This window comes from Anomaloglossus baeobatrachus, chromosome 6 (genome assembly GCF_048569485.1).
Source record: "Anomaloglossus baeobatrachus isolate aAnoBae1 chromosome 6, aAnoBae1.hap1, whole genome shotgun sequence".
Taxonomy (NCBI): Eukaryota; Metazoa; Chordata; class Amphibia; order Anura; family Aromobatidae; genus Anomaloglossus; species Anomaloglossus baeobatrachus.
In genome coordinates this window covers 182,816,751-182,831,656 of record NC_134358.1, presented here as the reverse complement: position 1 = coordinate 182,831,656, position 14,906 = coordinate 182,816,751, and the positions used below count along the sequence as shown (strand labels likewise).

General features: G+C 44.1%; 1 protein-coding gene across 1 annotated transcript in view; it reads right to left on the bottom strand.

The window, feature by feature from the left end:
- GNAL (G protein subunit alpha L) overlaps positions 1-14,906 on the bottom strand; it is a 389,656-nt gene that overhangs the window by 269,431 nt on the left and 105,319 nt on the right. The window lies entirely within an intron of this gene.

Below are 14,906 nucleotides of genomic sequence, written 5' to 3'. Positions count from 1 at the left end.
AAAGTAGTCAAAATGACTACCTCAGTAGTTCTAGTGTTAATAAAATACTGTGTGAATGAGGCCTTACCTAACAGCATCCAGTTTTGATCAGCCATCCTGACGAGACATCACATTTGCATCACACGAGTTGGGATATAAGAATATAATGTCTCACCAGGATAGCTAATTAAATGTTATGTCTCTTCAGGCCGGCTAATCAAAAGTAGAAATGCGGATGTCATCAGATAAGAGACTATTTTCAAGGCTCCAATTCAACAGCCACAGATTACCGACATGGCCAATGCACAGGGTTGTGCCCCCAACTCCCAACCCTGGTTTCCACATCTATACAAAAACAATTGTTGATTATTGTTTTGTTCATCTACAGGGAAACAACAGAATAATTATACTCACTATACTAGTAGCATTTAATTGTAATCAAATAATAATTACCTATGCAAATAAAGCAAGTATTTGGCTATGTGCGCACGTTGCGTAATTTCATGCATTTACGCTGCGTATAGCACTGCAGTGTAAACGCATGCGTCCTGCGTCCCCAGCACAATTTATGCAGATTGTGCATAATCCATCCGACCGTTGCGTTTGAGAGCGCAGTGATTTGCATACTGAAATTTTGATCCAAATTGCTGCGCTCAAAAAATGCAGCATGTCATTTCTTTTGTGCGCTTTGGATGCTGCTCCCACTCGGTCTATGGGAGAGACAGCATCCATAGCGCATGAAATCTGCATGTAATCTACTGAAACATTGCATCCATTACGCAGTGTTTCTGCAGCGATTTGAATCGCACATGTATTGCCAAATCGCTGCAGAATATTTGTCACGGCAGAACGCAACGTGCGCACACAGCCTATTGTCTACAGAGCAACATATACAAAATCTCAAGTGACTCCATGTTGCTGCACACACAGCATAGTTCTGTTTGGAACGTCATTCTAATTTATCAACGTTTTCTACTACGACCTGTCAAATTTCCCAATTCTGTTGATATAAAGATACTCCACCTATGCACAGCTGCCCAGTGTACTTCACGTCAGTTAATCCAATCATCTATACTATTTGGAAGGATTGTAATGTGAAATTTTGAGTTACTTTAGGCTACTTTCACACATCAGTTTTCTTCCATCAGGCACAATCCGGAAAAAAACGGATAAAACGGATCCGACGCCAGATCCGTTTTATCCCCATTGATTTGTATTAGCGCTGAATTGTGCTGGATGGCATTGCGTTGCATCCGGCTTTTGCCGGATCCGGCGTAATTGGCTAATGCGGCGGCCGTATGAAAAGTCTCTTGTAACGTTTTTTGTCGCTGAGAAAAAACTGCATTGCACCAGATCCAGTGTGATACGGCAAAAAACGGATGCGGCCGCTGGATCAGTTTTTTTAAACTGTGCATGCTCCAATTTATTGTAAAAAAAAAAAAAAAAAAACACAGATCCAGCAATAAAAAAATAAAAAACACCAAAACGGAAAAAAAAAAAAAGGATCCGGCGCATCCATTTTTGCATATTCTGCGCCGGATCCGTTGCATCAGGCACACGCGGGATTGTGCCTGATGCCAAAAAACTGATGTGTGAAAGTAGCCTTAGGGTACATGAACAGGTTATAGATTTAGTGTGAGTTTTCTGACTTTCTGCATCACACGTTACATACAGAGTTTGTTGACCAATTCCCTCTATGTATTGCAAAAGTGAAGATTTCAAAGAATTGACATGAGGCGGATTTTAAAATCCACACAAAAGGTCAATTTATGGGCGGGAAAATTTCTGCAATGCATTAGGCTATGTGCGCATGCTCCGGTTTTTTTTTACCGCGTTTTTGGGCTCAAAACTGCATGACTTTCCTTCCCCAGCAAATCTATGAGATTTATTTTTTGTTGTCCGCACAGTGCAGTTGTTTGGCTGCATTTTTGAGCTAAAACAAAAAATGGTCATGTCAATTCTTTTCTGCGTTTTTCTGTGTTTTTCCACCCATGCAATACATTGGAAAAATGCAGCAGAGCTCAGTGAACAAAAACACAGCCAAAAACGCGGTAAAACTCTGTGCGTTTTTACCGATGCATTTTTGCCGCGGGTGCGTTTTTTGTGGCCAAAAACGCAGCGTTTTTGAGAAGTGCAAAAACATCAGCATGCGCACATAGCCTTAATGAGATTTTTTTAAAAACTTATGAACTGAGCACGTGTTTTATTACGCTACGGATTCGCGCATGAAAATCCATGTGGAAAATCTGCCCTGAAAAACACATTTATCAGCCATCAGGTTTGTTTGTTTTTTTTACACACTAGTTCTGTTTTTTTTATTGATATAACTTGTACCTGTTAAGCTGTGTGCACACAGTGCGGTTTTTTTTTTATGCCTTTTTCAGTGCAAAACTGCAAGCAAAACCTGAAATGTAGTGCGCATGTTGAGTATTTTCTCTTTGCAGATTTGGTTCAGAAAATAATCTGCAGCTTGTCAATTCTTTCAAGTATTTGCCTGTGTTTTTCACCCATTGAACTAAATTTAAAAACCCATACAAATACATGCATTTTTGCCTGTGTGTTTTTCCTACCAAGAGATGCAAAAATGGTGCAGAAATTGCTGCAACAAAATACTCAAGCCTGCCTTATAGCCCAAGAGCGGTGTGCATATGACCATGTACATTTACATACCAAGTGGTCCATGCCAAAACACTGAGTTATGACCGATTTTGATTGTATACAAAACTTGTCAGTCAAATATGATGAAGAGATCATTATATTTATATTCATTTATTGATGAAAATCCAAAAATAAGTCAATACAATAGACCATCAGTATACTGGAAAATATATACAGTACTTAGCAAAACAGGTAAGTATATCAAGATGACATGTCAACAAGCAAAACACTGTTGGTTCCGAGAGTTGACATCCCCGTATTATAATTAGGATTTATATTATGCTCATGATTTGTACCACACATACAAAAATACTGACTGACACCTCCAAGAATAAGACAAGTGTTAACAGGTGCAAGCTGAGACAACTAATCAATGTAACCCCCCAAAAATACCACTGCACTCTAAAATGCTACAATATATAAACATTGAATTTATGAAATTGAAATTGCATTACGGCTGTTATATGTATGTTGTATGTATACATATGTTAAAAATGAGGTTATGTTAAAAATGAGGTTCTTAGCGCACAAAGTGGCCAATTCATGAGCCCAACAGGTGTACCCCTTTGCTAGGACCCTTCCCTTCTGACTGTGCACTCCTCTTATCAGCCTATGGCATTTTTAATTATAGCTGGACCCTGTCTACCCTTAAAATTGTAGGCTTTCAGTCCAGGTAGAGACTCATAAGATTAGGGGCCCAACAAAGGGATACGTCTTGTTGCTGGCCGTTGGGCTCTCGTGAATTGGCCAATTTGTGCTCTAGTTCCTTATTTTTTTGGTTTTCATAAATTGTTCTGAATAAGTTTTCAGTTTTTGCTTTATGCCATGTACTGTATACATTTTTTCCCAGTATACTCATGAAGATCTATTTGTATACACTGAAAGGTCTTATTTCTGTATTGCCATCATCAACAAATAAATGTAAAAATCATCTCTTCATCATATTTGCGCACTAATTTACGGGATCGGATCCTACTTGGGCACCTACTTTCCAGAAGTGACGTATTTATTGATTTTGATCAGAGTCATGGATCAAACACCCCAATACAGGTCAATGAGTCCGAAAGAAAAGGAACAGAAAAATTGGACGTTGCACAGATCTGTGCTGTCCGATTGTCACGTTTGCTTGTTGGGAGAAACTTGACAAAACTTCTCATACAGAAAAACAAAAACTGCTGAAACTCCTAGTAAGAACTGACACATCTACGAAACATTGATGAAAATCACTTAGGTTTGTGTTATGTGCAAAAAAAAAAAAATCACTGACTTCTGAATGAGCCCTGAGGGTATGTGCGCACGTTGCTTTTTACCTGCTTTTTACCTGCTTTTTTGCTGCTTTTTCTTCTGCGCTGTTTAATGCCACAATGAATGTGTTCTTCTATTCAAGCAAAGTCTATGGGAATTTGGCTTTCTTGTTCACACTATGTTGTTCAAAATGCTGCCTTTTTGAGGCAGAACTTTGGTCAAAAACTCAGCTTTTCAAAGAAGCAACATGTCAATTGTTTTTGCCATTTGGGTTTTGCACTGCAAAGCTGAGTTTTTGACCAAAGTTCTGCCTCAAAAAGGCAGCATTTTGAACAACATAGTGTGAACAAGAAACCCAAAATCCCATAGACTTTGCTTGAATAGAAGAACACATCCATTGTGGCATTAAACAGCGCAGAAGAAAAAGCAGCAAAAAAGCAGGTAAAAAGCAGGTAAAAAGCAACGTGCGCACATACCCTAAATCTTCTTCATGAAACAGAATGGCAGCAGGTGTCAAACTACAGCTAGACTTGCTCCATTGTAGAAGATTTCTCGCCTTTATAATGTGCTGCCAAATTCTCCAGTAAGCTAAAAATAAATGGGAACAATAATACCGGAAAGTTTGCACAATATGCCTAGCTTGGCACCACAGGGAATGCTCGATATAACTGTATTTGCTATTTTTATGCACACACTTTATACTTCACCTATTTATATTTGCAAAAATGCCATTTCACTTCACTCTCCACCAACAACACTGATCTGTAATCTGTCATACAAGACCCATGTCATGGCACAATCAGCTGGGTTTCTCATAAGATACGCTACATGGATAAAAGTATTGGGACATGCCTCTTAAAGGGAACCAGTCATCAGATTCATGATGCACAAACTAAGGGCAGCATACATCAGAGACTGGCAGCGTTATTGCAGCCAGGTACGTTCTACTCTGAAACACTGCAGTGTTCCATGGAAAAGATACCTTGTATCCGGTGTCCGGGGACCGATGACTAATGCAAGGCAGGTCCCCTAGTGCAGTGTTTCTCAACTACTGTCCTCAAGATCCACCAACAGATCATGTTTTCAATATTAGACAGGAAATAATTCCATCAACTGTGTAACATTAAGGAAATCCTGAAAACCTGATGGAGGAAAACCTGAAAACATGATCTGTTGGTGGGTCTTGAGTAGTGTTGAGCGAGTATGCTTGTCACTACTCGGTACTCGCACGAGTATCACTGCACTCGGGCTACTCGGCGGGGACCGAGTAATCTCGCGATACTCGTGCTGTACTCGTGGTCTTCAACCCAGCATGTTGGCGCTCTTTTGAGAGCCAGCCCTCATGCAGGGATTGGCTGGCAGACCACTGCAATGCCATAGCCCTGTTAGTTGTAGAATTGCAGTGATTGGCCGGCCTGCACAGCGTGACCAAGCCTTTATACCGGCGGGCGCGCTGTGCTCTGCACACAGCCATCCAGACAGTCAGTGCAGGGAGAGTGTTGCTGCTTCAAGGAAAGGTTTGTGGCCCTTTAGGGTATGTGCGCACGTTGCTTTTTACCTGCTTTTTACCTGCTTTTTTGCTGCTTTTTCTTCTGCGCTGTTTAATGCCAAAATGGATGTGTTCTTCTATTCAAGCAAAGTCTATGGGAATTTGGGTTTCTTGTTCACACTATGTTGTTCAAAATGCTGCCTTTTTGTGGCAGAACTTTGGTCAAAAACTCAGCTTTTCAAAGAAGCAACATGTCAATTGTTTTTGCCATTTGGGTTTTGCACTGCAAAGCTGAGTTTTTGACCAAAGTTCTGCCACAAAAAGGCAGCATTTTGAACAACATAGTGTGAACAAGAAACCCAAATTCCCATAGACTTTGCTTGAATAGAAGAACACATCCATTTTGGCATTAAACAGCGCAGAAGAAAAAGCAGCAAAAAAGCAGGTAAAAAGCAGGTAAAAAGCAACGTGCGCACATAGCCTTATAGTTATTTCCGTAGCAGGGCTGCAAACAGTGTGACCAGAAGTCCTTCTCAGGACTATTGTAGTTGTATACAGGTAGGCAGGGTATAGCCAGGTCGGAGTACAGGAGCAGAGTCCTTCTCAGGACTATTGTTGCTGTATACAGGCAGGCAGGGTATATAGCCATTCCTAGTGGTGACCGTATACCAGCCTTCATCATATCTGGGGCTGGTGTACACAGTCTAAAACAGTCCTGATAGTGTCAAAGTTCTCAGTAATTGTCGCTCCTATAAACCTGTTCGGTTCTTAGTGCGTCCGTGCTTGCATTTAAAAACCGCACGTGTGTGGCAGTCGGTGGCAGCGTCAGGCTCCACATTGTCCCTGGATAGAGACGTGCATGATGGCCTGTAAACCTGAAGTGCCCATTGTAAGGAAGTGGGTCTATTTTAGTATAGCCTTTTGGCAGGGCAGCCAAAAATTGGGAGGCTCCACATTGTCCCTGGATAGAGACGTGCATGAGGGCCTCAAAACATTGTTCCCATTGCAAAGGAGCGGGTCTCCTGTCGTTGTAATGCCCATTCTGAAAGAATGGGCGAAAAAATTTGCCACTGGGGGTATACCAGAAACAACGGCCTAACTATTGTAACGGTCATCATGGTGGCGCATGAGGAGAAGGAGGAGCAGTCCAGCGATTAGCCAAAGTCCAGAAGTGTGTACCCATGGGTGAGTGGAGGTACATGGCAAATTCCCGTTACAAACTTTAAATTCCGCTGTCATTTGCTGGTGAAGTCTGGCCAAATCAACCCTTGTTCATCTTGATCAGAGTCAGCCTGTCAGCATTTTCAGTTGACAGGCGGGTGCGTTTATCTGTAATGATTCCACCTGCGGAACTAAAAACACGCTCTGACAAAACGCTAGCGGCAGGGCAGGCCAGGACTTCCAAGGCGTAGAGAGCCAATTCATGCCACGTGTCCAGCTTGGATACCCAATAATTGTAAGCCACAGAGGAATGTCGGAGTACAGTTGTTCGATCTGGAAGGTACTCCTTGAGCATCTGGGCAAACTTAGGATTTCTTGTGGCACTACCCCGCACCTCAGGGGCTGTGGTATGTGAGGGGCTGAGAAAACTGTCCCACATCTTAAAGACTGTTCCCCTACCTCTGGCGGATTGGACTTGTGCCCCTCTCGGCTGTACGCCTTGGTTGTCCACCGATTCCTGACCTATGCCGCTAGCGTTTTGTGAGGGGAATGCTTTGCCTACTTCCGTGACTATGGCCTTCTGGAACTGCTGCATTTTGCCTGACCTCTCCGCCTCGGGAATAAGAGACATAAAGTTCTCCTTTTAGCGTGGGTCTAACAGTGTTACCAACCACTAATGATTGTCGGCCAAGATGTTCTTAACGCGAGGGTCACGAGACAGGCAGCTTACCATAAAGTCAGCCATGTGCGCCAGACTCTTAACAGCCATCACTTCAGTATCCTGACCAACACGATGACTGAACATGCTGTCCTCCTCCTCCTCATCATCATCTACCCTGTCCTCTGGCCAGCCACGCTGAACCGAGGATATGACTGCATGTCATATCCTCAATTTGGCCGGAGAGTTACTCCATGTCTTCATCCTTCTCCTCGTCATAGTCCTCCACTGCACGTTGTATGAGACGAGGCTGGGCTGTGTGTTATCACCCACACCCACTACTGTTTCTTGCTCCAACTCATCGCGCTCCGCCTGCAATGCATCATGTTTGTTTTTGAGCAGAGACCATTTTAGAAAGCAGAGAAGCGGTATGGTGACGCTAATAATGTCGTCATCGCCGCTCACCATCTTGGTGGAGTCCTCAAAGTTTTGGCGGATGGTACATAGGTCGGACATCCATCTCCACTCCTCAGGTGTTATGTGTGGAGTTTGACCCATTTCCCGACGGCTTAGGTGATGCAGGTACTCAACAACTGCCCTCTTCTGCTCACATATCCTGACCAACATGTGCAGAGTTGAATTCCAACGCGTGGGGACATCACACACCAGTCTGTGAGCCGGAAGATGCAAATGGCGCTGAAAGCCGGCAAGGCCGGCTGAAGCAGTAGGTGACTTTCGAAAATGTGCAGACAGGTGGCGAACTTTTACCAGCAGATCAGACAGCTCTGGGTATGACTTTAGAAACCGCTGAACCACGAGGTTGAGCACATGGGCCACGCATGGAACATGTGTCAGCTGGCCTCGCCTCAAAGCCGCCATCAGGTTCCGGCCATTGTCACACACGACCTTTCCTGGCTTTAGGTTCAGAGGTGTGAGCCAGTGATCTGCCTGCTGTTTCAGAGCTGTCCACACCTCTTCTGCATTGTGGGGTTTGTCACCTATGCAGATTAGCTTCAGCACAGCCTGTTGCCGCTTCGCCGAGCAGTGCTGCAGCGCTTCCAGCTTGGGACTGGTGTGGAGGGTAAAGTGGATGAGGATGCGCAGGAGGAGGAGGAGGAGGAGGCTGAGGAGCATGACATTCCGGAGCTGTAGAGTGTAGGTGAAACCCTGACTGAGGTAGGGCCTGCAAACCTTGGTGTGGGAAGGACGTGTTCCGTCCCTCGCTCAGACTGGGTCCCAGCTTCCACAATATTAACCCAGTGTGCCGTCAACGAGATGTTGCGGCCTTGCCCACAAGCACTTGTCCACGTGTCTGTGGTTAGGTGGACTTTGGCTGAAACAGCATTGTTCAGGGCACGTGTGATGTTTTGTGACACGTGGTTATGCAATGCGGGGACGGCACACCGGGAGAAATAGTGGCGGCTGGGGACCGAGTAACGTGGGACAGCTGCCGCCATCAGGTCGCGGAATGCTTCTGTCTCCACCAGCCTAAAAGGCAACATTTCCAGCGCAAGCAGTCGCGAAATGTTAGCATTTAGAAGTGTGGCATGTGGGGCGTTGGCAGTGTATTTGCGCCTGCGTTCAAAGGTTTGCTGAATGGATAACTGAACGCTGCGCTGGGACAAGGACGTGCTTGATGATGGTGTTATACCTGCGTGGGCAACTGCAGGGCCGGAGGAGGCTTGTTTGTGGGCAGCATGGACAGGGGATTGGCTCGCATGCACAACAAGCGAAGACGCAGCAGTGACATCAGCAAGCACTGCTCCTCGACTCTGTTGTACATCCCACAAAGTCGGTTGCTTGGCTGACATGTGCCTGATCATGCTGGTGGTGGTCAGGCTGCTAGTTTTGGTACCCCTGCTGATGCTGGCACGGCAGGTGTTGCAAATGGCCTTTTTAGAATCAACTGGAGCCAACTTAAAAAACTGCCAGACTCGGGAAGACCTAACATTTGTACAGGCACCTTGTGTCGTGTTGTTGTTCCGGGGAACGGTTGCCTGACTTCTGCCTAGGGCCACCACCCTGCTTCTTACTGCCTGTTGGGATGCTACGCCTCCCTCCCCCTGTGCACTGCTGTCCTCGCTCTGCATATCCTGCTGCCAGGTTGGGTCAGTTACTGGATCATCCACCACATCGTCTTCCTCTTCCGCACCCTTCTCCTCCTCCTGACTTCCTGACAATTGTGTCTCATCATCGTCCACCCCTTGTTGAGACACATTGCCAACTTCGTGAGAACGTGTCTGCTCAAATATTTGGGCATCTGTACATACAATCTCGTCATGACCCACTTCAACAGGAGCTGGCGAGAGGCCAGAATGTGTGAATGGAAACGTGAACAGCTCTTCCGAGTGTCCGTGGACGTGTACTCGGCCTGGTGGTAGGAAGGAGGATCAGGTTCTGAAATGTGCGGTGCAGTATTACGGCTACTGACACTTGACCGTGTGGAAGACAGAGTGTTTGTGGTGGTGCCAATCTGACTGGAAGCATTATCCAACTAACAACCTGTTGACACTTGCCTTGGTTCAAGAGCGGTGTACTGCTGCGGTCCCCAAGAATTTGGGACAGGATGTTCGAGCGAGTAGATGTGGCCCTTTGTTGTGGCGAAATTAGAGCTTGCACACGACCTTGGTCTCTGCCTGCACCACCATCACATCCACTTCCTTGTTCGTTGCCAATGCCCTTGCGCATTTTGCAATGCTGTACTGATGTGTATTCACTAGACTTGTGCGTTATATCCAAGTTTGTGCAAAACGCACACAACTGCACCTGAACGCTGCCACCAACAGGCACACACGTGCGGTTTTTAAATGCAAACGCACTAAGAACCTAACAGGTCTCTATCCAGGGACAATGTGGAGCCTCCCAATTTTTGGCTGCCCTGCCAAAAGGGCTATACTAAAATAGACCCACTTCCTTACAATGGGCACTTCTGGTTTACAGGCCATCATGCACGTCTCTATACAGGGACAACGTGGAGCCTCCCAATTTTTGGCTGCCCTGCCTAAGGGCTATACTACAATAGACCCACTTCCTTACAATGGGCACTTCAGGTTTACAGGCCCTCATGCACATCTCTATCCAGGGACAACGTGGAGCCTCCCAATTTTTGGCTGCCCTGCCTAAGGGCTATACTACAATAGACCCACTTCCTTACAATGGGCACTTCAAGGTTACAGGCCCTCATGCACGTCTGTATGCAGGGGCATTGGTGAACCTCACAATTTTGGACTGCCCTGGCAAAGGAAAATACTACAAAGACTCACTTCCTCAAAATGGGCACATTAGACTCAAGAGGCCTTCATGTACGTCTCTTCTCAGGGACATTGTAGTGCCACACAATGTTTTCACGTAAAATCTTTCATGTAATCTCCAAAAGTAACATACACCAGCTCTATCTCACTATTGGGTATGTGCCCTTAACATTTCCGCCATGAAAATTCATTTTGGTGTCATTTTTGAAGGTTTTCTGGTGAGTCCGTAAAAATGGCGTAAAACACGGACAAAATTGTTCACAGCTGTGACTTTTGAGTGATAAATGCTTCAAGGGGTCTTCCCCATGCTGTTGCCATGTCATTTGAGCACTCGTCAGACTTTTGTGACATTTTTAGGGTTTCTACATGCTGCCGGGGGGTCATTTCATAAAAATACTCGGGTCTCCCATAGAATAACATTGGGCTCGGTGCTCGGGCCGAGTACACGAGTATCTTGGGATGCTCGGCCCGAGCCTCGAGCACCCGAGCTTTTTAGTACTCGCTCATCACTAGTCTTGAGGACTGGAGTTGAGAAACACTGCCCTAGTGGCTTCTTCATACCCTTATCCCAACTGACAGGTCTTTCCATATCCACACACACAGGGAGAGAAGACACCAGTTAGTCATAAACCGCAGGGTATGGAGAAGCTGCTGGGGACCTGCCTCCGACTAGGTCCACGACACATTATGGGGCAAATTCATTAACATGCTCATGCCAGAATTCTTGAGTAAACCACCATAACAGGTTGCAATATTTGTGACCGAGGGTCCTATGTGACAGACATTACATAAATGGGACACCATTTTAAAAAAACTGCATCCTTCAACGTGCTCAAAACCACATTCAAGAAATGTATTAACACATTAAGTGCTTCACAGGATATTAAAGCAATGTGGAAGGAAAAAAATGACAATTTTACTTTTTCCCATAAAAATATTGCTTTTGCCCTAATTTTTTAATTTTCACAAGAACAACAGGAGAAAATAGACAATATAAATTGTTATGCAATTTCTACCGAGTACACAGATACCCCATATGAGGTTTAATATTACCGTTTGGGTGCACGGCAAGGCTCGTAAGGGAAAGAGCGCCATTTGCATTTTGAAGAGTAAAATTGTCTGGAATAGATATGTTGCATTTGCAAAGCCCTTGATATGCCTAAACAGTCAAAATTCCCCCACAAGTGACCCCATTTTGGAAATTACACCCCTTAAGGAATTTATCTAGATGTGTGGTGAGCACCTTGAACCCACAGGGACTTCAGAAAATTTTAGAACGTTGCGCCATAAAATGAAATATATTTTTAACCACAAAAATGTTGCTTTAACCCCATTTTTTTTTTATTTTTACAAGGGTAACAGGAGAAAATTGACCATACAATTTGTTGAGAAATTTCTCCTGAGAAAAGGAATACCCCGTAAGTGGGGAAAAACTACTGTTTGGGTGCACAGCAGGGCTCAGAAGGGAGAGAGCGCTATTTGAATTTTGTTGCACCATTTTGATTACAATAGATTGCAGACGCCAAGTGAACACTTCCTGGAGAAAGGAATTCATCTGGGACTGTAGTGAGCAATTATAACCCTCAAGTGATTCTCAGGGGGCTGTGAAAAAAAAAATTACACAACAAGCTGTGGTCCATTTTTTCTTAAGTACGCAAATCACCTCCATTTACTCAGGAACTACTTTTGAGGTATGAGCCAAAGCTGAAGGTAAAAAGCACCACATTGGACTTCAGGATTTAATGGAATAATTTGCAGTTGCTATGTCCTATTGGCAGAGCCCCAGAGGTGCCAGAACAGCAGAAATTCCTCACAACTGACCCCATTTTACAAACTGCATCCCTCAATTAATTCATCTGTGGGTAGCAGTAAGCATATTGACACCACAGGTGTGTCACAAAATTATTGGGCCATGAAGATAAAATTGCATTTTTACCACCAAAGTGTTGTTTTAACCCCAGATTTCCAACTTTCACAAGGGGAATAGGTAAAAAAAAATCTTCTGAAAGTGGCAATACCTCACAAGTGGCAGCACAGTACTGTTTATCTACACGGCAGGGCTCAGGAGGGAAGGAGCACTTTGAAGTCCAGATTTTCCTAAAATAGTTTAAGGACTCCATCTGCGGAGCTCATAAGTTCTAGAATAACACAAACCCCCTCAAGTGACCACATTTTGGAAATCACACCCCTTTGGGAATTCATCTACAAGTGTATTAACGATTTTGTCTCTGGAAATCACCCATGGAGTAAAAAATTGCAAATAAGCCCCTTTAGTGCCCAGTACATCGTAGTGCTCATATATTGTGCCCAGCTCATGGTTCTGGAGACATACATACAGTAAATTAATTGAGCTCAGAACAATGCCAAACTTGTGGGCGTTAACTGTGGTTTAGGCACATTGTAATGCCCAAATGAGTGGGGAGATGCCGGACTTTTTTTTTTTGGGGGAGGGGGGGAGCCTAACGGTACCGTCACACATAACGAGATCGCTAGCGAGATCGCAGCTGAGTCACGGTTTCTGTGACGCAGTAGCGATCCAATTATGTGTGACACCTACCAGCGATCAGGCCCCTGCTGTGAGATCTCTAGTCGTTGCAGAATGGTCCAGGCCATTTTCTTCAAAGGTGATGTCCTGCTGGGCAGGACACATCGCTGTGTTTGACACTGTGTGACAGGGTCACAGTGACTGCTGAGATCGTTATACAGGTCTCTACTGCGCCCTGTATTGTTCCTGCATCGCTGGTAAGATCTGACTGTGTGACATCTCACCTGTGACCTCCCAGCGACTTACCTGCGATCTCTATCAGGTCGCATCGTTTTTGGGATTGCTGGTAAGTCGTTGTGTGTGACTGGGCCTTAAGTGCCGTATGCAATATAGTCCAGCTATTCTGTGTAACCCAGCCCCCACCACAAAATAGCAGCTTTCTGAGTACACTGTTCATTGTCAGCCTCATGCAAATCACTGTTTTCAATGGATTATGCGTTTATCATTTTGCCCATTTCTACATCTACAGCAGAAAATACACTGATTCTTTCAAAACGACATCAAGTAAGTGTAAGTAAGTGATACATCCCTGTAATCGGGCTCTCTGCCTCTACATTATACTTCTCTTAGATTACATAAGAAAAAAGGGCTGACAGATTCCCTTAAGTGAGAGAGGGTATGGCCAACCTTTACAAGCCAGAAAGCAAATTTACTGCCATAAATTGTGGATGAAATCTTTGCCAACTCACATCTGGTTTAAATTTCATTTTCTGGCAGAATGACAGCCAAAAAATATAGTAAAAGGCTTCTGCATCTCTAATTTTGTATACCTTATTACAATGGGTTAAAAGCTCAGGACTGGAAATCAGACCTACACTAGTTTCCCATTTCTCCTTAAGGCTATGTTCGCACGTTCCGTTTTTTTCCGCGTTTCTGCAGCGTTTTTAGCAGCAGCGTTTTTGCGCTAAAACGCATGCTTTTCTGATTGCCAGCAAAGTCTATGGGAAAAGCAGAAATCCTGTCTGCACTTTGCTTTTTTTTCTGCAGCGTTTAATTTGCATATTTGTGGTCAAAAACCATGCTGAAAAAGAAGCAGCATGCCAATTGTTTTTGCCATTTCTGCAGCGTTTCCTTAACATTGGAGTCAATGAGAAATGGCAAAACGCAACCAAAATCACAATTCCTGCGTTTTTCATGCTATTTACCTGCTTTTCCACTGCGTTTTTGGCTCCAAAAACGCATGCTTTTCTGGACAAAAATTAATGGGTTCTAATGTTCATTTACACACACACAATAACCGAAAATTTAAATGTTCAAAAATTATAAACTTCACCTATTTTTCTGATAAAATGTGCATAACCACTATTTTTTCATTAAAATTGATAATTTCCCATATAGTTTTATTAAAAGTTAATTTTATACTTTCTCTTTTTTCATTCTTTTTGACTAATTCAACTTTATTTCTCAGTGTCTTGATCTCAAAAACGCATCTGCAGAAACGCAGGTGAAAACGCAGGTAAAAAGCGCTAAAAACGCACTAAAAACGCGGTAAAAACGCATGCGTTTTTAGCGCTAAAAATGGTCAAAAGCCATTTGGTCAAAAACCAAGGGAAGGAAAACGTGCAGAATAAACTGCAGGTACTCCGACGCAACGTGCGCACATAGCCTAAGGCTATGTGCGCACTAGAAAGTGACTTTCTTAAGAAAAAAAACAGACCCTCTGAAAAAATCCTGCACCCACAGCAAAAACCGCTGAAAAATCGCACCCCCATTTTTGCCGCGATTTTGCCGTGCATTTACCGCGGATTTTCCGCAAGTTGGTCCCTGCGGATTTTTACCATTATCTATGGCAAAAACCGCAGGCACCTGCGGAAAAGAAGTGACATGCTCATTAATGCCGCAGCGGAAAATCTGCAGGTATGAAAATATGCAGTGTGCGCACAGCATTTTTTAAAACCCATAAAATTTGCTGGGGAATGA